Source organism: Lissotriton vulgaris, chromosome 3_1, assembly GCF_964263255.1.
Source record: "Lissotriton vulgaris chromosome 3_1, aLisVul1.2, whole genome shotgun sequence".
In the NCBI taxonomy this organism is placed as follows: Eukaryota; Metazoa; Chordata; class Amphibia; order Caudata; family Salamandridae; genus Lissotriton; species Lissotriton vulgaris.
The window spans coordinates 1,826,045,660-1,826,071,427 of record NC_141689.1 but is presented as its reverse complement, the minus strand read 5'-3'; the positions used below and the strand labels follow the sequence as shown (position 1 = coordinate 1,826,071,427).

At 47.2% G+C, this 25,768-nt stretch overlaps 1 protein-coding gene across 1 annotated transcript in view; it reads left to right on the top strand.

The window, feature by feature from the left end:
- The window catches only part of PRMT9 (protein arginine methyltransferase 9), a 353,591-nt gene that overhangs the window by 227,319 nt on the left and 100,504 nt on the right, over positions 1-25,768 (top strand). The window lies entirely within an intron of this gene.

The following is a 25,768-nucleotide window of genomic DNA, read 5'->3' as shown; positions in this document are numbered from 1 at the left end:
AATGTAGGGTATCTGTGCTCGACCTCTGGAAATGAAGATTGAGGCACTAGAAAACAAAGAAAAAAATCTTCATGAACATGAATTTTCTTCCCTCAGCTAAGGGGCTCCTGCAAACACTATAATGCGGGTATAGAATCATGAAAATGCCTTTCTTCCAAAATGATTGCCAGTAAAGTATTATGTTGATCTTCTCCTGTTGTTACCCAACTAAGGATAAAACAGAATTGTAAGAGATGAGAATATTCCTTGGAGATATATATGTACAAACCTTGACTCAAAAACCTTCACAGCTAAGTTTTATAGAAAGATATATTTTTCCAGGGCATGCGGTTTGACAAAGCAACCATTTTTTGGTATTTCTCTAGTCTTAGTTTTGCTAGGGTATGATTTCTTATTTCCAGTTTGTTGGATGATCTGTTTTCTTGAAGTGTTGTGATATTCGAGTTACTTTTGGGAAGTACTCTACTTTAGTTACCGAAGCTGCTAAAGAAAAAGGTGTATTTCCCTACATCGTATATGCTTTCATTCTGCAATTTTGTTACACTAATGATTTACCAATAATAACACCAGTTTCGTTTGTAGAAGAGATAAAGTCTGTCTGAGGAAACTTTATTAGTAGAAAAAGTGTAAATAAAACTCTAACCTGCACGAGGTGAATTTAGCGGAGTTAAGGACCTTTGCCACTGACCTGCTCCTGATCAATACTGCTGCACAAACTGTTTGCCGGACCCGCTCCGCGGGTCCCGCTTCACAGGCAACATCACAGGAGCTGCGGAGGCTCAACGGGGCTGCGAGCGTGACGGCAGGGACTCCAGTGACCAGGAGTCCCTGCGAGGCCAATTCCTGACACCTGGCCCGCTCTCCCCGGAAGACACGCCCACAGCGCACCGGACAGCAGAAAACCAGCCCTCCTCCTTCCAACTGGTGGGACTCTAACCTGCACGAGGTGAATTTAGCGGAGTTAAGGACCTTTGCCACTGACCTGCTCCTGAACAATACTGCTGCACAAACTGTTCGCCGGACCCGCTCCACGGGTCCCGCTTCACAGGCTACATCACAGGGGCTGCGGAGGCTCAACGGGGCTGCGAGCGTGACGGCAGGGACTCCAGTGACCAGATCAGACCAACACCCGCGCACGCGGGACGTGCGCGGGACGAAGCCCGGAGCGAAGCCCGGGCAAAGGGCGGGCCGTTTGAGGCCGTTAGAGGTCAGAAGAGACCGGACCGGGCCACCTCCCTTTCAACCTTCTCTTCTCTGGAATTCATTACTTCTTTTCGTGTTTAAGGATGTCAACGATGGAAACAAGGAGTAAAAGCACACAGGCAGTTACTGGAGCCACTAAAGGTACTTTGGACAATTATTTTGTTAAAGCGGGCTCATTATTGATTGACGAAATTACAATACTTGAAAGGCGCATTTCCCAAGAAATTGACTGGGTGAGGAGGTCTTCTATGGGCCCTCTTGCACAAGCCAAAACCCCAACTAACAGACCAAATTGTACTGAGCCAACTGGCACTACCAATGGGGCAACTAGGACTAGCGAGCACAATACGGATCTAGACTTGTCCATCTCTAGCTCCCACACTAGTTTAAAGGAAGTAAGTGATTTTGATGACCTGAGTTTGCTAAACCTCCCATTAGTCCAACCCCAGTCAGCCCTAATTTCCATCCCCGCACAAGACTTAGTCGTGGTCGATACAAATGACAGAGTTACTCTGCAGGGGCTAAGGGAAGGAGCAGTACCTAAAGTGAAAAATAGGGCACAGAAAAGTGGTGGGGGGAAGACAAAAACATCAAGGAAAAATCCCAACCCGAAGACAAATAGTCTTGGACCAAGCATAATGGGGATAACGCCTACTGAGGGAGCTGAGGCAATCCTACCAGAGACTCAGACCGCTGTGTCTGTAGAAAATACCACCATCAATCCCCATGACACTTCGAGCGAAGATATCACTTTTGCCGACATAGGATCACTTCTGAGAACCTTATTGTGCCCCCTTGAAGCACGGCTTATTAAAATGGAAGCCAGGCTAGTGAACATCGAGAAATTTACAGCCCTACTATCCGCTAATCCTAAAACAGACAGCAAAATAGAGGACAAGGGTGGTAGACCAGGGACAGTGACCAAGCCTAACACTAAGAGCGGTGCCCCGGTCAACAGTAAGATGGGGAAAAGCACAGGTCCTCTAGTACCCCAGGATAAATCAATTGCCCCCCCAAACAAGATCATGCAGTCTAGTACTAACATAGCACTTCCCAACCACCCACAGGTCCCCCCTCCCAAAACCACTTCAAATCAGCCTAAGGCTAACATCCCTGCCTCTAGCTTACCCCAAAAAACACCTTCACCGACAGATGAGGCTCTGGTGAACAAAAAAAAGCCAAGAGTAGTGCACCTGCCGCCAGAGGCCAGCCAGTACACAGTAATCTTAGCGGGGGTGCCAGAGCTAAAAACAACGCTGATAGAATCCACCGCCTCTCTTAAGAACAAGGCGCTGGATTGGCTATCCAAATATAGACCTTTACCCCAGGGTGTAACTAGTGATGTCCTTATGACAAGAAGGGTCGAATGGGTGGGCACTACTAGAAAAACTATCAAAGGAGATTGTGTCCTGGTCAGCTTCAGAGACCCCATGACCGTTTCTCACATTTGTGGCTGGCAATATGAGGACCAGGGGACCAACATTCAGCCCCTACCTCTATCCTTCTTCTACCCTAGGCTGCCGTATACCTTGGAAGAAGAGGGATGGGGGAGTCCCCCTGAGGTAGGTGGGAGAGGAGACATCTACTATCCTACTCGCCACCCACAGGTGTATTATCCTCCAAACACCGAAGAAGAGGGATGGGAAATCTGCCAAAAAGGGGAAGGCGGTTGGAGGAGAAGAGAGAGAGCTGATCCTTGTTACTTCAGATCACAGAACCATACTTATCCCCTCCTGTCCAACAGGTACAGCTATTTGGATATGATAGATTGACAGTTCAGGCAGAATGTCACCGGGGATAGTCTGTATCTCAGGGAGGGTGTGGAGGCTGATTCGATTCTCACTGGACAGACATGTGCTCCAAAGTTAGATTTGGGTCAATCTGTTGAGAAAATTCGAACTAATGTAGACTCCCCCCGTATAAACATAGAGACAAGGGCACCTAGGGATACTCGGTCCCCTAGCGGTGATCGGTCTCCCATGGTTTCATCTGTGGCCAATCCAAGTAACAACGCTATGTCCCCCAAATTGGTCCCGTCTTCAAAACCACCACTATTGAAGCTAATCTCATGGAATGTGGCTGGCCTAGGTAATAAGATAGAGCTACAGGAATGGACCGCTTTTGTGGACACCGGGGATATATGCATGTTCCAGGAGACCTGGGCGAGGGAAGAATACTCCAGACGGGGTTACCTGGCATTTTCCATCCCAGCAAAGTGGGCGGGAAGGGGCCGTCCCTCTGGCGGACTCACAACGTGGGTTGCGACCCATTTGGGCTGTCAGGCAGTACGTCTCCCATTGGCATCTGAGGACATACTAGTGGTTTTGTTGGTATGGCCCAACTCAGCCAGACTTGCCTTGATAAATGTTTATTCAAGGCCGGTCAACATTACACGTGAATCACCCACCATTGAGGAACTATCGGCTTACCTCAGTGAAATTCTGAGGGGCACCCCATATTTGGTTGGTGGGGACTTGAATTCACACTTTGAGCCCCTAGCAGGCCTCTTGGATGGTTATTCCATGGAAGAGGATGGTAGGTGGGCGGTTCCCCCTGTAGTGGCACCTCTTCCGAGAGCTTGGACACCTCTAGCCTTACAGATTACTGCCCTGACTCTTAACCACGGAGTTAGAGCCTGCAATGGGCGTATCAAATCTGATATACCAAGCAGGCACACCTACAACAGAGTGGGAAGGGAGTCCCGCTTGGACTATGTCCTTGTACAATTTTCCGAATGGTCGCATATCATTGACTTTAGGGTGACAGAAAGAGCTGACAGTGACCACAATGCTCTTGAACTAGATTTTGTCCACCCTGGTATGGGAGTCAGTGATCAAAGTGTGGCTTTGACCAAACCCGAGCTTCTCCTTGAAAACAATAGAAGGAGAATTAGGTGGGAAAAACTTGTTGCTAGCCGAGAGAAGCTTCCAAAGCTTTATGCTGGAATAATTCCAATTTTGGAAAAAGTGGGCGTCTTAACTGACGAAATAAGTAATGAGTACACCCGCAAAGTAATATATCTGGCCCATGAGGATCTTATTAGCACTATGGCAGATGACCTCTTTACCAAAGCCCATTACAAAAGGGGGGGACCATATTGTAAGTCCTCATGGTACAATGCCGCATGCCGCAAAGCAAAGGGAGAACTCCTCTTAAGTATTAAGGAGGGCAAAGGCAGAGGCGAGATACAGGCTACTAGACGGGCATATAAGAAACTGGTCGCCCAGGCAGAGATTGAATGGGAGGAGGGCCAGTGGGAGGAACTCTCCAGTTCCCTAGCTACCAGGGATTATCGCAGGTTTTGGCGAATTGTCAATGGGGGTTCTGGGAACTTACCCTCAGCAATCGAACCAAATATTGCAGCAGGGGTGTGGCAGGCGCACTTCCAGTCGCTCTACACTTCGGATGTTGGGGATACTTGTAATACACTCCCAAGTGCGCCCATCAAATGTAGGAGCGACTTGTTTACACTAAAGGAGGTGCGGGCAGCCATTCTGGGACTGGCATCTGGCAAGGCCCCCGGATTGGATTGTCTCCCAGGTGACCTGTTTAAACAGGAGCCTGACATTTGGGCTCCCTATCTTGTTACAATATTTAATGCTGTCCTGCTGGGCATGGAGATCCCTAGTACTTGGCTGGGGGCAGAGGTGGTTCCTATATTTAAGAAGGGCTCGCCTCTGCTCCCAGCCAACTACAGGCCCATTAGCTTAATAGACGTGTCCCAGAAGCTTTTTGGCAGGATTGTTTTGGATCGCCTTCAGGCCTGGCTGGAAGAAACTAACACCCTTAGCCCCTACCAGGTTGGTTTTAGAAAGGGGGTGTCCACAGTAGATCAGATTTTCCGCCTAAACCTTCATCTATTGGAGGACGGCGCTACTCGAGGGGGGCAGCTTGTACACGGTCTTCGTGGACTTGCGAGCCGCCTTCGATTAGGTGCCCAGAATGAAACTGTGGAGTGTGCTTGCTGAGATGGGAGTCCCACCCGATATTCTTGAAATCCTACAGAGACTCCATCGGAACAACTTTGCACGCGTCAGGTGTGGAAGAAACGGTGAATTGACAGATTCCCCGTTGACAGAGGGGTGAGACAGGGCTGTGTGCTTGCACCGACCCTGTTCTGCCTCTTTGTCAACGGGGTAATCGTCCACCTGAATGGGATTGAACACACCGATGCCCCCAAACTGGATGGCAGCAGGGTGCCCGCAATCATGTTTGCGGATGACACCCTGCTGCTGTCCAAAACCCCAATGGGGATCCAGCGAATCCTTGACTCTTTCTTGGTTTTCTGCACGGAGAGGGGCTTAGAGATCAATGTGCAAAAAACTAAATTTATGATCCTAAATCCCACTCCGAGGACGCGTCCAAATCCACTGCTTGGTTTATAACGCCTAGAGAGGGTTCCCACATTTGACTATCTAGGTGTAACTTTAAACGAGAACATGACATGGAGGGGCACATCAGACTAAGGCTAACTTGAAATTGGTGCAGATCGCGGGAGGCATAGCAAGGATGATGACCAAATCAACACATCGCCCACTGGGCCCAGTCATCCAGCTTTACAAAGCCCAGGCCCGGGGTGCAGTAACCTACGGGGCTGAACTCTGGGGCCACACTCCAGCCCTAAACTTGATGACAACCGAAAACAAATTCATCAGGCAATTGGTTGCACTTCCATCAAGCACACCGCTGCTCCCCCTGAGGCTAGATCTAGGACTCAGACCAATTACAGAGGAACTGGGTCTTAAACCTTTAACATTCTGGCGAAAGATATGGAGTAGCGAGGAACTTATCCAGTACAGGTCTGAGCTTAAGGAGCTTCTAACCCAACCAAAATCCATGCAGATTTCCTGGCTAAAATATATAAAATCATCATGTGAGAGCCTAGGGTTCTGGGAATTTTGGACTGATCCAGCCAACGCATCCGCCAGGATACCGCGCAAAGTTATGTCGAAGGCGTATTAGGACCTAAAACTTACTATTGCCCTAGACAGCAAGCGCGAGGGTTCACTGACGTCCTTATTTATCCAAAGCAAAGACTCCTACTGCCTGGAGAAGGTCCTGAATGGGATGACCCCTGTGCTGACCAGGAAGCTGTTTCTCCAGTGGAGATATGGCACATTGCCCTCTAGGTCTTTCACCAGCTCCTGGACAACGCCACCAACCACAAAGCAATGCCCGGCATGTGCCCTTGCGGTGGAAAGTGACTTACACGTGGTTCTATTTTGTAAGGCCTACCAGGTCATCAGAAAATATTGGCTTGTTCCCCTTATTAGAAACTTTGGTTGCAGACCGTTCTCCCCCATGTTCAGAATTTTAAAAACCGATGTTTCACCTCCAACTGTTTTTGCACTGGCGAAATACCTCACAGTCATGTGGTTTATCCGCACCCGCATTTTGAAAGCGGAGCTGGGTCCATAACAATTTTATTATAGCTTATTACATTTTGTTGACCTTTTAAATTATTGCTGACAGACTATTTTTCATATTCTCAGGCTCTCTTTTAACCAATGTTCTAAATGATTGTGTCTATTTGTATATCTTTGATGGTCTAATTGATCGAAATAAAGATTGAAATTGGTAAATAAAATTGTGCTTGAATGGCATGAATGGTTTTATTTAATTATTCTGGAAAGTTCACAGGGGCCGCGGGTACTTGGCTCCCTGCCAGCTTGCTTTTTTCCATCTCTGCCCTCAAAGCCTGGCGTCTTTTCTCCAGCTTCATCGGTGCGGAGAGCAAGCGGCTCTCCCACCGGAAGATTTTTCCCCGCTAGGGTATTCCTCTGAGCCGTCTTCGGGGCCATTCCGTATAGCAACGGAAAAACAGGAGCAGACACTAGAGCCGGCAGTGAGACCAAAGCGGGAGTTGCGGTTGGAATTGCAACCAGCCTCGGACCCGACCAGTTGACCACCGACCGATCTCTAAGCCTTCCCGCCAGTAGCCGAAGCACCAGAACAGATCGCCTCGACCTCGAAGCAAGGGAACGCCACATCCGTCCTCCCTCCTCCGCCTCAAGCACCTTGCAGGTATTGGCGCCCTTCCTTTTCTAATTATATTGCCATTCGAAGATTTCTCTCCAAAGTCTCTCCGTAAAAAAAATTTTTTTTTTAGGGTTCTTAGAGTTTTTGTGCCGTAGATTACGAACAAAGGCAGCCACAACGATGGTAGCGTTAGCTACGTTGGAGACGAGGCATCCTCAGGCTGAGCTCCGTGGCGGCCTCAAACTTAGCCCGCCATCTTGCTCCTCCCCCCAGCATGCTCAGGGAGGCAACAATGTTACAATGGCTCTCCTTCTCTCTGTTGCAACCTCTGCTGCTGATACTGTCTCCAGTGTCTCCAATGCTTTGAAAGCTATTACTGCTGATGTCGCTAGTGCTACTGTGGTCCCTGTTACGGATCCTGCTGATGCCTCAAATATTGCCTCAAATACTGTTATAGAGACACCAGCCATTCTAACCTGCACTAATGATTTTGTGACTATTTTGGATAATATTGTTGATAACAGCCCAGATGCAGGATTTGAGATATGTGATGGTGATGGTGTGGGTTCGACAGAGCAGCAAAAGTGTAGGAATGAAGTATCAACCGATACCCTCTCCACGGTGTGTAAGACGCCTGGAACAAACAAGGCAATGCAATTAAAAAGAATGGAAGAGGCAGGGACAGAAGAATCTATTGTAACTGACGAGAGGGAGAGGGAGGAGGGTCAGGAGGGTCAGGAGGGTCAGGAGACGGATTCTTTTGATGATTTGGATGATATAGAATTATCTATATCAAACAAACAGTCTGTAGATAAGCGAGGGAAGGGGAAGGTGAAAAATAAGAAAAACACTAAGAAGAAGTCACCTGCGGACTAAATGTGGCTCTATTGCCTGGGAAGTCAATTCCAGAAAATAGCCCCTTGCGCAAATGGGTACAGGCAAAGGGGTCTCTAGGAGCATGGTATCTGCTGGTACCCCAGCGAAAGATCAATTGATGCCCTCGGTGGGTAGCCCCAAGATCGGGGGTATAGAGGGGGTAAGACCCACACACAATATAGAAAGCACTCAGGCTACTCAAGCTACTCAAGCTGCTCAAGCTATTCAAGGTACTCAAGGAAATCAAGCTACAAGTAAAGAAACAAGCAAAGTGACGGCAACTGGGAGTGCAGTAATAACAACAGCAACGACGACGGCTAACAACGAAGATGATACCACACCATTGCTAAGCTTAATACTACAACTGCTGAAGGAGCAAAGGCAGGAAGCTCAACATCACTACACTCAAGTTCTAGAAAATAATAGCAGAGTGCAACAGTCTTTGCAGGAGATGGCAAGTAAGCTGGGAGGTCTAACTCAAGATATTATAGAGCTACAACAGTGGGTCATGGAGACCGAGAAACAATCCACTCGCGCAGATGGACTTGCAAAGAAACATAATGACCAAATTACATTGATACAGACTAAATTGGAGGAGACAATGTCAGCAAAATCTAAGACTTTTTGGTATCTCTGAAGGTTCGGAGGGGGCGGACCTGGTGCAGTTGTTTCAAAAGGCCTTCCCTGAACTTTCTGATTGGGATTGGGACTCTCAGCTGCAGAGGGTTCACAGATTGCCAACATCTCAAAAGAACAAAGCTGTGCAATATCCACGACCGATTATGATCTATTTTGGAAACTTCTTGCTGAGACAGGCAGTTGCATTCAGGGCTCGACCTAATTCATTAGTCAAGGCTGGGGACGTTAGTTTTTTTGCTAGATCAGATTTAAGCAAAGCGACCATGGATAGGCATTGGAGGTTACGTCAATATATCGATCCAATAAAAGTGCTTGGAGCTCAGGTATTCTTACAAGAACCCGCACGTTTGAAAATCTTCAAGGGTGGCCAACCTTACTTCTTTGTTGGAGAAAAAGAAATTGAATTGGCTATTGCTAAGGGGCAAACTGGGGTTACAGAGCAAAACTAAACAATGACTATAAGTATAAGAATCTTTGTTTGATATCTAGATATTCTGCATGAACTTTAAGGCATATTTTAGCTAAAAAGCAGACTATATCTATGGTTAACCAGAAGCAGGGTATTCTATACAAAGATTGTAGAAGAAACCAATAGCATTAATGCAGGTGGCATATGTAAGGTTTAAGCAAAGTCGATACTCCTGTATCTGATGTATTGCTGATGTAGTGCTCCCTCTCTCTCCCTTACCTATGTACTCTTCTCTCTTTTCTTTTCCTTGTTTTGAACAACCAGAATGGCCAGAAGGATGGTAACTGTGGTTCAATTTAAGTATTATTTTTTTTAACTTTAAGGTGTTGATGATATATTTTTGTGAGAGGTGCTGGGGCGAGGCTCATGGCTGAAGCTTGCTAAGAGCTGCTTTACCAACAGCAGCTGGATAAAAACGGGTATCCTCTCTCATGGGACAGGGAGGGGGAGGGTGTACTTGTCGTGTATGGGGTAGGTGGGGAGGGTGGGAGAAAAGAAGGCAGAAAAATGAAAAATCATCACTAGAGCATAAAAGGCTGTAGATAATTAGTGGGGTGTTACATAATTTTGTTAATGGTAATGCAATAAGAATTGATCTATTTGATGTGACAGTAGAAGCAGAGGGGGCACTGCTAAAACAAATAAAAATAAATCATGGATAAGTTTAAATGTATAGTTTGGAATGTGGCAGGCTTAAATAATACAACTAAACGCAAACTAGTCCGGGAAGAGTTGAGAATGTATCAACCCCAGATAGTAGTCATAACAGAAACTCATATTGCTTATAAAGACCGAAATTTGCTAAAATATTTGGGATACGAGGTTATTATATGTACTACTCAATCAATATCTGCGAAAGATGTAGCGATTTTAATAGATACAAGATTTAATTGCAAAGTGCTAAAAACCCAATCGGACAAGCGAGGGAGGTGGGATATTATGCAGTTTGAGAAAGGGAGTAAAAAATGGGTGGTTTGTGCAATATAGGGCCCCAATGTGGTTGATTCTGCTATTTTCGAATATCTTAGTATGGAATTGTTAAACTGGGAGGGTGAAAAATTAATCATGGGGGATTTTAATTGTGTCATAGATTACGGTTAAGACTCTTTCTGGAAAGGACGGATTGAAAGAATGCGCAATACGCGGGCCACCATACTTCAATTGGCAAGATTACATTCCGTTAAAGACCTATGGAGAAATAAATATGCGGCAATACCAGGATATACATTTTTTTCGGCTCCTCATAAATCTTACTCAAGAATAGATATGACATGGGTATCGGAGGGCCTAATTAGAACAACAGATATGGAAATCTGCCCCAGTGTAACATCGGATCATAATCCTATTATTTTAGTATATAAGGCTGATATAGTAAAGAGGGAGATTAGACCTTTTTCTATCCCGATATACCTACTGACAGATGGTGATTATTTAGATAATATGACGCGAGAATTAGAAGAATTTTTTAGAATTAACACAAGGACAGCTTCACCAATAATTGTTTGGGATACAATGAAAGCATTTGCCCGGGGTATTACACCAAAATATATTTTTTCTCAAATAAGAAACGTAAAAACGAAATGGAGATCCGGCTGAGCACTCTAAGAGATCTCGAATTGCAGCATGTGGAATCAGTGAAAAAGGGTCACATAAATCAGGAGACTCGATTCCTAGCACTAATTGACGCTAGAGTGTTAGTAAAGAAGTTCCTAAGAGACAAAATGGCCATAAGCTATAACAAACACCGACTTGAAAAATATGAATATGGGGAACATATAGGGCAGTATTGGCCTATCAAACGGCAGAGACAAAATCAAAAACAAGAAAAATTGCTATAAGGTGGGCGGATGGACATCTGCATACCGAAACGTCGACAATTTTGGAGCAATTTCATATGTTCTATCAGAAGCTTTACTCACTTGCATGGGCCCCAAATCAGGCAGAAATTGATGGTTACATTGAGGATAGTAACATACCAGTACTTGATGTGGGTGAGGCAATTACAATAGAGGATACAGTATCAGTGGAGGAGGTGGAACGGGCGATAATGACACTACCAACAGGAAAGGCGGCAGGAGATGACTCATTACCCTTAGAATTCTATAAATCATTTAAAAAGACATTGCTGGTGCCAATGAGTAGAGTGATTAAATCAGTGGCAAGTAACGGACAAATACCAAAATCATGGAATATAACACAAATTATATTTTTTAGGAAAAAATTAAACCACCTTCAGAATGCGGATCATATCGACCAATGTCTCTTATTAACACTGATGCTAAGATCTTCTCAAAAATCTTGGCAACTAGATTAGCTCCACTAATGCCTCCTTTAGTCTCAGATATCCAGCATGGTTTCATTATGGGGAGGGACACCACTACTCACGTAAATACAGCTATAGGAGCGTTTGACTTTGCAGAATAAAAGGGGATTGAATTTGGGATGATATTTTTAGACGCCGAAAAAGCGTTTGATCGCGTTAGATGGGAATTCTTATGGGCAGTAATATCAAAAATTGGTTTTGGTATTCAGTTTATGACTTGTGTAAAGGCTTTATATTGTAACCCGCAGGCTAAGCTATCTTATGGGGGACTATGCTCACCTTTATTTTTAAATTCAGTGCTGGACAAGGCAGGGTTTCCCTCTTCCCCACTGCTATTCGCTCTGTATATAGAGCCATTTAGTGTACATTAAAGAACTGCATACAGATTAAATCATTGGAAGCGGGTACTATTAATCTTAAAATTACGGCTTACGCCGATGATATTGCGGTTTATGCAGTTAATCCGAATGAAGCTATAATAAGTATTGGGGAAGAAGCGGAAAAATTTGGTAAAGTTGCAGGGTACAAATTAAATACAGATAAAACTCAAGTGCTTACAACAGCTGGGCTCCATTACTCTAATATTGGCTTATGTGCTACTGTGACCTATCTGGGGGCAAAGCTAGCCGCAAAGATTAACCAGATCATTAATTTAAACTATGAACCTCTTCTAAAAGAAACTATCAATTTGCTAAAAATTTGGCATAGGCTCCCTATAGGATTGATTGGTTGATGTAATTTGATAAAAACTTAAATTCTTACCCAAATTCCTATTTTTATTTCGTTCTGTCCCTCTGAAAATCCCTAATGTATTTTTTTTAAACTTGAAGCTGCTTTCAGTAGCTTTATTTGGGGTTACAAAAAACCAAGGAGGGCGATTGAGCTGCTCAAAGCTGGTTTTGAGCAAGGTGGACTGGGTCTCCCAGACTTTAAACTTTACTTTTGGGCTTCTTTTACGGATCGGTTTCTGAACTTGCTCGGTCTAGGCCAGAATGATTTTATATTTACACCTATGCTAGGAAAACAGAGAGAAAAATTTCTATATGGAATCGGAGATACAAATTTTAACAAAAGAGTAAAATTTAAGACCATTAGAGACATTATACATATCTGGCAGGCAATGGCTACAAGGTGCAATCTACCGATATTTCACAAACATTACCCAATATGGGACAATCCAGCTTTCCCTGTTGTGTTTCATGATCTAGTAGGTAAAAGCTGGGCGACTTATGGAATAACTAGTTTGGGTGATCTATATAATGATAAAGGGCTCAAGTTATTCAAAGACTTAAAGCTAGTTTATAAACTCCCAGATCATTTTTTGTTTAAATACATACAAATCAAAGACTATCTTAAGTCAAATGTGGGAGCAAATGAAATTAAACAATCAGATATCTGGGATTGCACTTATGGTACAAATCTGTTATTGGTTCAATGTATGCTCACTTACATAGTTTTAGAGCAGAGGGTAGAGAAAAACTGGCGGAACATTGGACACAAACATTGGGAACAATTGTTACACCGAGAATAGACGAACAGGTTTTATGTAATGTCAATGATTCGGTCCACTCTGTTAGCTTGCAGCTCCAGCAATTCCGTACTACTTGTATGCTATATTATACCCCGGCTAGAATAGCTAAGTGGGCCCAGGGAAACAATACGGGTGATAAGGTAAATTGCCCAAAATGCGGGTTATATGCAGCCAATTTGAAACATATGTTCAAGGAATGCCCAAAATTAAGGGGATACTGGAACAAAATCGAACAAATACTTCATTTCAAATTAGGACTGGATCATCCGCCCACAGATCCTGAAATTATGTTGGAATATAAGGATAATGCTCCAGCAATAGCACGTCTTTTTACAATTCTGATGGCTGCTGCCAGGGTTTGGATCTCTGATACACCCCCTGTGGCAGAAGATTGGTGGGCGATCATTAGGGATATTTATGGTTTAGAAGCAGCTCTAGCAAAGGCAAGGGGAATTAGATCAATGGTTAAGCTAGAGGGGCTATGGGTACCATTGGTGATGGACGGAATGTAATATGATGTAATATAATATGATTTATTTAAAAATGTAGTAATATGCCCTCTCAAAAAGCTTCTTTATACACATCATGTTACTCTAAGGCTTTCTACTTTGTTTATTGTATATATATCTTATCACTCCATAAATACAAGTATATTATTTAGTTTTAATGTTTATTAATGTAATTTTCCGTATGATGTTCAAAAACTATGCTAATGTTTAAATTTATGTATATTGTATAAAATATGCCTTTTATGATAATGAATAAAATAATTATAAAAAAAAGGAATTATTCTGGAAAGTTCAAGTTTTATTATTTCAATATCTTAAATGGGTATTAATAGTCCCCACATTCACGAAGGAAGGGATCATCTTAACATCCCTGCTTAATTGTCTATCTGAAAGAAACAGGTTAGTATTAGATTCCTTACCTTAGAATATCCCCAGGCTTCAGACTGGATCCGGAAAATTTTGTCGAGCAGTACCCCTGCGCGTCGGTAGGCGTCGTCTGCGGCTCCGCGTCAGTCATCGGCGTTGTTGGTGCCGGGATGACGACGTCGGAGTACTTAGACGCTGCCCTCGCGCGCTGACATCAGTTCTTCTTTTTTCTGCGCCAGCAAGCGCAGGTCCGGAGAAAGTGGTACCCTTTAGTCAATTTTTGACAAAACTTTTTGGATCTTTTTGATCAGTTTTTCGAGTCGAACGACTCCGACAGTGCCGGTAGGGATGCCCGGGTTCAAACCCTGCGTCGACTGCAGCCGACTGATGTCGGTTACCGACCCCCATCGCTGGTGTCTGCATTGCCTGGGGCCCGACCACGATGATGAGTCGTGCTCCGACTGCCGGGCCTTGACATCGAAGGCTAGGCGGGAGCGGTCCCGCAAGCGCCCCGAGCTCCGGCAGTCGGCCCAGCGCCGTGCGAGGTCCCGGTTCGGAAGGAGGTCGAGGGACCGGTCGCGGGGCCGGAGTCATCATAGCTCCGGGAGTCGACACCATTCCTCGGGCTCCAAGTCCTCAGGTAAGAGGCACATGAAGTTGATAAGGCGACATCGCTCTTCTGACTCCCCCCGAATCTCGCGCGACGCGGCCGGGGGTTTGGGGGACACCACCCACGCGGCTCCGCCGGAGCCGCAGGCGTCGCGGCCTGCTCCATACCCGCCGGTCCCTGGGCAGAACGCGACGCGGGAGGAGATCGAGGCCTTCCTCATGGCCATGAGGTCGCTCACTCCTCCGTCGGGTTCCGCGGTGCCTTTGGGCCAAGCGGCCCTGACTGGGTCCCCAAGCGGGCCGGGTGCTTCTGCCCCGGCGCCGTCGGGTGCTTCGGCCCCGGCGCCATCGGCAACTTTGGTCCCGACGCTGCAGGGCCCCGCCGGATCCAGATCCGGGTCGTCGCCGGTCGACCTTACGACCTCGCCGGCGCCGGCCCCCAGGGTGTCGCCCCGACGCCGTCCCCAGACGATGTCATCCCTGGTCCTACCCTCGATTCGGGTACGGCACCGCATTCGACGCCGCTAGGAGATTTTTACTTCTATGACCGGGCCCCATCCTTTGACCCTGAGGATCAGGAGATGGGTGGCGAGGAGGATTGGGAGGGGTCAGGACTGGACAGGTGAGCTAGGGGATGCCAGTGTTCTGGACTCTTCGCCAGACACTGGTTTTGTCTCCCCTCCTACCGTGGCTACGGAGGAGGGGGCTGCCTATAGTGTGGTGTTGACACGGGCGGCCAAGGCCTTATCCCTTGAACTCCCCGTCGCGGCGGTTTGGACTAACCTCCTCACTGAGGTCCTTAAACCACAGGCAAGCTCCTCAGAGCCTCTTCTGCCGTTTAATGAGACCTTATCTGACGTTCTTCTGGGCACCTGGTCCAGGCCCGCTACAGGTCCCCCTGTAGATAGGAACGTGGCCAGACGCCACCGCCCGGCTCCGGGCGACCCTTGATTCCTGTTTACCCAGGCCTCCAACTCCCAGACCGCATTCCCGACGGCTCCCCCCGATTGGGAATCCAAGAGGTACAAACAGTATGGCAAGAAGATGTTCTCCTCACTGAGTTTGGGGTTGCGGTCCGTTAACACTGCGTTCCTCTTGGGCCGTTATACCCACTCTCTGTGGGACACGGTCGCGGCCGTGCTGCCACAATGTCCGGAGGAGGCCCGAACTAAACTCGCCCAAGCCCTTGCGGAGGGTCGAGATGCGGCACGGTATTTCATCCGGTGTGGACTGGATACAACGGACTCGCTAGGTAGAGCGATGGCAACGACGGTGGCGATTCTTCACCACGCCTTGCTGAGGTCCGCCAACTTTTCGGCTGATGTCCAAAACACCCTTATGGACATGCCGTTTGATGGCCGTCGCCTCTTTGGTGACAAGGCAGACGGTGCGCTTGAGCGCTTTAAGGACTCCAGGGCTACGGCCAAGTCCTTGGGCCTGTCGGCCCCGCGCCAGCAACCTGCTGCCTTTCGCTCCTTTCGTTGCCAAGGAAGGGGCACCCCCACAAGTCCTGCCAGCCACGGCCGCAGACTAACATCCAACGCGGTGGCGGACGTGGTAACCGCCGTGGCGGTGCCCGGGGACAACGGCGAGGCCAGTCCACATCCACCCCGCAGCATCCGCCTCAAAGGCTTCCTAGTCCGAGCTTTCAGGCCCACATGACGCCAGTGGGGGGCAGGGTTTGCCATCACCTCCTTCACTGGCGCAACATCACTTCGGACAGGTGGGCGCTGCAAATCGTCAGAAGGGGCTACTCCCTCCCCTTCGAGGCGACCCCTCCAGCCATGCCACCGCAGTACCACTGCATGTTGGGGGATCACTTGAATCTTCTGCTAGAGGAAGTTACAGCCCTCTTGGCCAAGGGGGCCATCGAGCGCGTTCCTGGGCCAGAAGTAGGGTGTGGTTGTTACTCCCACTACTTTCTGGTTCCAAAGAAGGGCAAAGGGGGCCAACGCACTATCTTGGACCTGCGGAACGTCAACTGCTTCCTCCGGAAGGAGAAGTTCAAGATGCTGACTTTGGCTCAGTTCTTAGCTGCCCTGGACCTGGGAGACTGGATGGTAGCGTTGGACTTGCAGGACGCATATTTTCACATCCCCGTCCTGCCAGCCCCCCAGCGTTACCTGCGGTTCACGGTGGGCCACGAGCACTTTCAGTTTACCGTGCTCCCCTTCGGCCTTACCAGCGCCCATGCTTGTTCACGAAAGTGATGGCGGTGGTCGCAGCTCATCTGCGCAGGTTAGGGGTTTCAGTCTTCCCCTACCTCGACGACTGGTTGTTGAAGGCGGGCTCGCCCCAGACAGTCGTCAGCCACCTCCAGACAACGGCTGACCTCCTGCACCTGCTGGGGTTCTCTATCAATGTGCCGAAGTCACACCTGTGTCCCTCTCAGAAGCTCCTCTTCATTGGAGCAGTTCTAGACTCGGCGCAGTTTTGGGTTTAACCTCCCAAACAGCGGGTTTGAGATATTCAGGCTCTGATTCCGATCTTTCAGCCGTTGTCCCGAGTCTCGGTCAGGTTGGCGCTACGGCTTGTGGGACTGATACCCTCCTGCATCCTTCTGGTGCATCACGCCAGGTGGCGGATGCGGGCTCTGCAGTGGGACCTGAAGTTTCAGTGGGCCCAGCATCAGGGCAACTTGTCCGACCATGTATTGATCTCGGAGGGCGCTGCAAGACAGTTGCAGTGGTGGCTCACGGACCGCGATTGGGACAGGGGCAGATCCCTCTCCCTACCCCAACCGGAGCACGTAGTTGTGACGGACGCGTCCCTCCAGGGCTTGGGGGCCACATGGGAGAGGCGAAGATCAGAGGCCTCTGGTCTCCAGCGGAGTCCCGGCTCCACATCAACCTTCTGGAGCTGCGGGCGATCCGGCTTGCACTGAAGGCATTCCTCCCCGCTGTCCGGGGGAGTGTAGTGCAGGTGTTCACGGACAACACCACCGCCATGTGGCACTGCAACAAACAGGGCGGGGTGGGTGTCGTGGACCCTATGCCAGGAGGCTCTGCACCTCTGACAGTGGCTGGAACATCAGGGCGTGACCCTGGTGGTTCAACACCTGGTAGGTTCTCTAAACGCCAGGGCGGACAAACTCAGCCGTCGGTTTCATGATGGATCACGAATGGCGTCTGAACTCTGACGTGGCCTCTTTCAGCAGTGGGGAGAGCCTTGGTTAGAGCTATTCGCCACAGAAGAGTATGCACATTGTCATCAGTTCTGCGCGTTGGAATTTCTAAGGCGGCACTTGCTCGGAGACGCTTTTTATCGCGAGTGGAGCTGCAGTCTCTTGTACGCCTTTCCGCCTATACCACTTCTGCCCGAAGTGCTGAAGAAGATCAGACGCGACCGGGCCCAAGTTATCCTTGTGGCTCCGGACTGGGCACAAAGATACTGGTATCCCGATCTACTCAGCATGTCTGTCGATCCCCCAATTCGTCTGCCTCTTCAGGAGGACCTTCTGTCGCAGCAGCAGGGGACGGTCCTCCACCCGAACCTGTCCAGTCTCCACTTACATGCGTGGAGATTGAGCAGTGGCAGTTGAGGCCATTTGACTTGCCTCCTGAAGTCTGTAATGTGATTCTGGCAGCCAGGCGTCCCTCCACAAAATCGGTATACGCCTGCAGGTGGAACAAATTTGTGGAATGGTGCACAGCAAAGGCTGTGGATCCCCTTTCTGCCCCTCTTTCAGAGGTTCTCCTCTTTCTTCTTTCTCTTGGCCAGCAGGGCTCTGCTCGGGGCACTATCAAGGGCCACCTCTCTACTATTTCCACCTTCTTAAGGGTCCCTGATCAGCCCTCTTTGTTCAAGTCCCCAGTTGTAAATAGGTTTTTGAAGGGCATCACTCATATGTTTCCTCCTGTTCCTTTCGTGATGCCTCAGTGGCACTTGAACCTTGTTCTGACTTATCTGATGTGTGCTCCTTTCGAGCCACTTCATAGCTGTCCTCTTCGTCTCCTTACTCTCAAGACTGCATTCCTGGTTGCCATCACCTCTGCCAGGAGGGTGAGTGAGCTCCAGGCTCTTTCCTCTAAACCTCCTTTCCTTTCTGTCCATCCGGACAAAGTTGTGTTGCGGACGCGACCCTCTTTCCTGCCCAAGGTAGTCACAGCCTTCCACATCGGGCAGCCCATCACCTTGCCCACCTTCTTTCCTCCTCCGTATCCCTCGAAAGAGGAAGAGAGGCTCCACCGTCTGGACCAAAAACGTGCACTTTCATTCTATTTGGATTGCACACGACACTTCCGGGTGGATGACCAACTCTTTGTTGGTTACGTGGGCGCTAAGAAAGGTCGGGCGGTGCACAAGCGGACCATCTCTCGGTGGGTCGTGTTGTGCATCAAGGTATGCTACTCTTTGGCTAAAAAGGAGCCTCTTGTTGGGCTGAGGGCCGATTCCACTCGGGCCATGGCGGCTACTACTGCCCTGGGTCGGGGAGTCCCCTTGCAGGACATCTGTCAGGCAGCTATGTGGGCCTCGCTGCACACGTTTGCAAGACACTACTGCCTGGACAGCCAAGTCCGGAGAGATGGCTTTTTCGGCCGTTCCGTTCTCCAGGACTTTCTGGTGTGATCATTGGTTTGCAGACCCACCACGGGGATTGGTATTGCTGGGGTATCTATTCTAAGGTAAGGAATCTAATACTAACCTGTTTCTTTCAGATGCACAAGTTACTTACCTTCGGTAACGATATATCTGTAAGAAACAGTAGTTAGTATTAGATTCCTTACCGCCCTACCCATCCTCCCCGTTCAGCGAACCGATATCTAGGATTAAGGTCATCCCCTTTCAGGCCCTAGTTTCATTGCACCAGTGTTGGTTTTTATCATGGCTCTGCGTTTCTGGCGCGGAAAAGCTATGTATAAAAACTAACGTCCGCGCACGAGGGCGGCGTCTAAGTACTCCGACATCATCCCGGCGCCAACGACGACGGACGCGGAGCCGCAGACGACGCCTACCGACGCCCAGGGGTACTGCTACGCAAAATTTTCCGGATCCAGTCTGACGCCTGGGGATATTCTAAGGTAAGGAATCTAATACTAACTACTGTTTCTTACAGATATATCGTTACCGAAGGTAAGTAACTTGTGCTTTAACAATTTTTGCATATTTCTCCCAGCATGGTGTGAGCAAGGCAGTGGATTAAAGTTTTCTGCAGTCGAGTCAAGCTACATTTAACTGACGTTGTTTTATCAAAAAGTAATTTTGACTTGTTCTTCCTAGCTCGCAAGTCCTTGCAGATCGTAAAGGGTTTTGTGGGTGTCCGAGATGCTTGTGATATTTCAGAGCTTTTTAATTTTTTTCCAAATTGCCCTGTTTCATGGAGATTTATAGGGCAGCACATTTTCCTTTTAAAACCTGGAAACAAAATGTCTATCAATTTTGATGCCCTGCCCCCTTTAGTTGACAAAGAAAACAGTTTCCAAATAAATTGAGTTGCCTCTTGGTGAGTCCAATTGAGGATCTCCCCAAAGCCCAGGTCCCATTGTGGCTGAGTGAAGGGCCTCGATTACAGATGGTATCAAGCATTATGTTCCCCATTTAGGCAAAGTGCTATGGAACACAAAAATTCATGGAAGCAAAAGAAAAGTGCCAGTGAGTGGGCCATGCCTACTCGCATTGATGACTAAGTGGGTTAGTTGCATACTCATTAAAGCTTCCTTCCACTAAACCACTGTAAACATCGGCTAAAGAACTGATCACGGCAGATCACTGTCGTGTTTTTCTGTCGATAAAGACGGATTTGGGATCAGCATTGCCTTCTATTAGCTGTATAATATTGATACACCATCTAAGTTCTTTACTAAGAGGATATGCCTCTCTTAGCAGCGCTCACGAGAAGCAACACTGTGTAAATCTGGAGTTTCAACCTCCAGAAGCACCTTTGTTGCTTAAAGCTTAATCTTTGAGAGTTTTATTTACTCGTAGAGGGCTGGCCACCACTTAAGATATCAAAGTCAAAAAAGTATTTATTGCGAATATTTCATCATAAAAGACATACTATACAGTTCATAATGTATACAATTTGTCCAGATAATACTTGTGATTAATTATCCATAGTATATGAAAGATAAGACATATAAATAAATAACAAGCTAAAACCAATGTTTAAGAAAATATTAAATATACAATTTAGCAAAAATACTTGACAGCTAAATAAAAACAATAATTTAGGTGGGACCATCCTCATCTGAACCTTAGAACCTTAAAGTATAACCGCTACCTCAGAACCACCAACATTATCCTGTAGACTGAGAGATTAAGAACTGATCTTCCAGATTCGAAGTATCCAGGCCCAACTGATAAATTTAGCCACACCAATAACCACTAGTTTTGAGGTATCAGTTTTCAAAATTCTACTCGCTACCTGCGTGGAACTTGTTCCCATTATCCGACATACAGGGCCTAGCCACAACCGTCTAGGTTGTCGATACTCCGGGCAAGCAAAAAGGAAATGGTCAACTGTTTCAATATGGTCCACACAAAAAGGACATTTTCCACTGCCAGATTTATTCCAACTTTTCGTTAGCTCTCGCAGTGGTAGGAAACCTACTCTAAACTGGTGGTACAGTTTGCGGTCCTGTGGCTTCATTATGGTATCCCAGTATTCTACAAGAAAGGGAACATCCTTGATAACAAGGTATGTTGCGGTCAAAGAACTACCAGTCAAGGAAGCGTGTCTCTTAGCCATGATCCTATGCCAATATGCATCCCTGAAAAGCTTTTTCGAGGGAAAGACAGCTGTATCGGGGTTAGTCCATAACTTCCCCATCCCCATATCTGTCAAAATAATTTTGATTTCAGACAGCCAGGTAATCCTATGTGAGCCCATTAACCCCTTAACTTCTAGTAGGGCCTTAGCATATAAGGACAATACAGGTGTAGTCCACAGACGTCGCCAAAACGCCAGTGGTCTATACTGCGCCATGTCCTCAACAGGCTGACAGCCTAAGTCATATAATAGGGGTATACGTGGGGATGATTGTGGCAACCCTGCAGCGCATCTTAAAAATGTGTTTTGTGCAACCTTTAAGGTATCCAGGTTACTAAAACCCCACAATTTTGCTCCATACAAAACGGCTGGGAGAATTTTAGAGCCATAAATTTTAACCAGGGGAGCCATTGGTTTAGTTAAAGAATACCTATGTTCTTTAAGCAAGGCTTCACCTAGTTGGGCATGTTTTAGGGTAAGTAGATCTATCTGGGGCTTTCAGCTTAAATTATCACCGAAGGTAACCCCCAGATAGGTAAAGATAGGTGCCTGTTCCAAGGTGGCTCCTCCCATATGCACCCTTGCCTTAACTGGTCTTGAGCCACGCAAAACCATAAACTTGGTCTTCCCCACATTGACCTTTAACTCATGCTCGCGACTAAACAACTCAAAACGGGTCAGTGCTAACTGTAGCCCCTGTCTCGTCTTAGAAATTAAAAGAGTGTCGTCCGCGAACATGAGCAAGGGGACTTTCATGCCAGCAATGGTGGGTGCATCTGTCGGGTAATTAGAAAAATTATTTATAACCCCATTAATAAACAAAGAAAACAGGGTAGGGGCCAATACACACCCTTGTCTAACTCCTTTGGACACCTCAAACTTTGCTGTCACCTCTCCTGGTTTACCCCAGCGAACCTGGGCATAGGTGTGTTCATGAATGTTAACCAAGAACCTCACCAGTTCTTTAGGCATACCCATCTCCAAGAGAACTTCCCATAATTTGGCCCTTGGCACAAAATCAAACGCTGACCTTAAGTCCACGAAAGCTGCAAAGAGCATACCACTCCTAAGGTTAACTTCCTTCCAATACAAGAGCACGAACCTGAAAGCTTGATCGAGGGTCCCAATATGCATCCGAAAACCCGCCTGTAAAGGCGTTAGAATATCAGTTTCGGTCATCCAGCATTGCATACGTCCCAATACTAGACGGGCTATGATTTTTTTTAACTGCATCTATAAGACTAATCGGCCGATAATTGGCCGGGGCAGAGCGATCGCCTTTCTTATAGATCGGCAATATCTCTGCCCCAAACCAAGAATCGGGGGCTGATGCTCCACTAGCAAGGGCATTGGCTAGAGTGATTAAATAAGGGACCCGCATGTCTTGCTCTTGCTTAAACAAATCTGCGGGGATACAATCAAGTTAAGATATCAAACGCTACATGTTCAAGCTAATGCTTGCTTAAGCAAGATCACTTGCAACTTAATTTGTATACACCTAAAACGAAATTTAGAAGGCATTTTTAACATTTATATTCCCCCTGTAATTAGAGCTTAATGTAAGGTCACCTTCCCTAACACTTTGAAATGTTTTCTATTTTTTTTGCAGATTTCTCCTGTTTTCTCTTTTGAACCTTTATTGGATTGTATATAAATACATTCAACACGTGCTTATATTCACTTTTACCTGAAAAAGGTATACCTGTGGTGGTGAGTGAATACTGCCCCTTGACCAGTTTATTGAGAAAATGATGGCTGGTATCTTTCTGAATTTAGTGCAGGGGCACTAGCCTTATTACTTCTACCCCTGTGAGAGGATCTACTGACACCCTCGCGTAGAACTTATTGCCCCTTCCCTATAACTTTCCCTCCCTCAATTCCTTTTAAATACATCTTATGGGTTGTGGCATATGAGGTATATTTGTCGTGTAAGTTCTGGGAATGGGGTTTGTTATTGAGACTTTGGGTTTGCAAAGTTCTTACTAATCATATCTAGTGGCCTTCATTTAGTTCGTATAGTTTTCTGCTTTACATTTCCAACAGGTCTAACCATAGCTTCTCCAGTATTGGGGTGTCTTTCATAGATTCACATGCTTGAATATTCCCCGTCGTCGGAGTGGGAGTCCCACGGTAAATAAAATAGCAATAAATGCTAAATATATAATAATATATAATAAATATATATACATAATAAGGAAAAACCCAAAAAATGCATACAATAACTATCTGGTACCTAACCAAGAGTTTCCACATAGGAATGCATGGGGAAAAAGAAGTTCCAATGCAGCCTATCCTTGTCATTATGTTAGTCCAAACTGCAGCCAATCAGGCGCCAGCAGCCCTCTAGAACCTTCTCCTCAGAGCTCAAGCCCTCAGATTTTCTACCGCACGTCGTGTGTAAGGGAGTCTCCCTGAGCTCTGCTCAGTTTTCTTCTTCAAGTGTTCCAGTTTCTTCCAAAATGTCTTCAAGTAAGAAATCTCTCTTCAGAGCGTGTTCCTCTTGTGGAAAGCTGAGATTATATCATGATGACCCACACAGTAAGTGTATTTACTGCCTTTACCCGGACCATGATGTGGGTACCTGTAAACTCTGTAGAAAATTCTCAGAGAAAACTCAAAAGGACAGAGAAGGCCGTTTACTTGTCTGGCTTCAGAGGCTTAAAGACAAAGATAATGTAGTTTCTGACGCTGAAAGTCTGGGTTCAGGCCGTTCTCAAGCAGCTTCTAAACGTGGTAGTGTGCAGGAGGTGCCTTCACCATTTCTTAAAAAGAGGAAAGTTTCCCTCACAATGGCCCCTGCGGTGTCTTCACCTTTGCCTACCACGTCTGGGCCCACGAGACAAAGCTCTCAGGCTCCTTCTGCTTCAAGATCCAGTATTTCTGTGAGGAAAACGGATTTGCCGTCGACGACGGGAGTTTCTACTCCGTCGACGAGAATGGTTGTCTCTGGTTCCAAATCGACGACGACAGTCACAACAACGATGGCCTCTGGATCGTCGTCGGCCTTAGCGTCGACGTCTTCATAGTCGATGAGAGTGGTTCTCAGCTCTAAGACTGTGCCTTCTGTGATTCCTATTTCATCGTCATCGACGAAAAGAGCTCACTCGTCGACGACCCGGTCGTCGTCGACTAGAAGTGTGAGGGCTTTGACTCCGTCTACGCTCTCGTCGACGAGCGCACCGTCGACGGCTATCCCGTCGACGAGGGGACCTATTCCATCTGCTCCGTCGACGACCGTTCCGTCGACGATGACTCCGTCGACGATGACTCCGTCGACGATGACTCCGTCGACGATGACTCCGTCGACGATGACTCCGTCGACGATGACTCCGTCGACGATGACTCCGTTGACGATGACTCCGTCGACGAAGACACTGAAAGTAAAGGTTCCGTCGACGATGACTCCATCTATACCATTGAAGACTGCTCCGTCGACGGTCTCCTCGTCGACGATGGCATCAAAATCGATCCCATCGCAGAAGTCAATTGATGTCATGCCGTCATCGTGTACGCAGGACACTATTTCGACGCCGGCCTCTTCTTTTGTTACTATGCCTCTTTTGCCCTTGCAGTCCAGCAGACCACAGTTCGAGACTCTTGCAGAGCAAGAGATGATTAATCCTCCATCTCCGCTGTTTGCGACTGATTCTGAACAAGAATCTGATGGCCAAGCTCACAGTCTTTCGGACCTAAATATTAAGTGCCAAGAATTCAGTAATGACGAGGAAGAGGTTTATGATCAACATCAAACAACTCACACTCAGATTCCAACTGCGATGTTGCCTATCTCCATGATATCAAACCTCCAAAGTATGTTGGAAGACTACAATCGGCGTTTCCCACCAACGCCACAGCTTACAACGGCCCCACCAGTAGTGAATCCGGTTTCTAACCCGGTTCTGGCTCCTCCTCAACCAGCGTCTCCTGTAACTGTTCACCGTACTACATCGGTTCGTGTTCACACTACCATCTATCCAGAGGATGATGATGACGAGAATCCTCCAGAGCGTGAAGATGGTGAAGTTTCTGAAGTAGAAGAGGATGGTGAGGAACATTTGGCGGAGTGGGATGACTATCGTGCTCAAACACCATCTCCTTCTCAGGTGCCTGCAGCGGATTCTCCTCCAGTGGACATCGCAGGCTTCCACCAGTTAATGGATAGGGCAGCACAGCGTTTCAAATTGCCACGAGCACACCGAGAGGAAGATTGCTTCCTATACGATTTCAAAAACCAGCCCTTGAAACAAATCCACACAGTCCCGATTATAGATTTCATATGGTCTGAAGGGGAGAAGATAATGAAGACGCCAAACTCTCTACCAGCGCAGCTGCCAAGGTTGGAGAAGAAATACAAAGCTCCTTTAGGATCTCCAGCATGCCTTACAGGCCAACCTAAGCCCGACTCTGTCGTCACGCAGGCAGCTCAACGGGGTTCAAAGAATCCGGCATCTACGATCACTGCTCCTCCGGACCGTGAGGGCCGTCGCCTGGATGCTATTGGACGAAAATTTTCCTCCATGTCCTCTACAACAGTTCGAGTGGCCAACGCCATGGC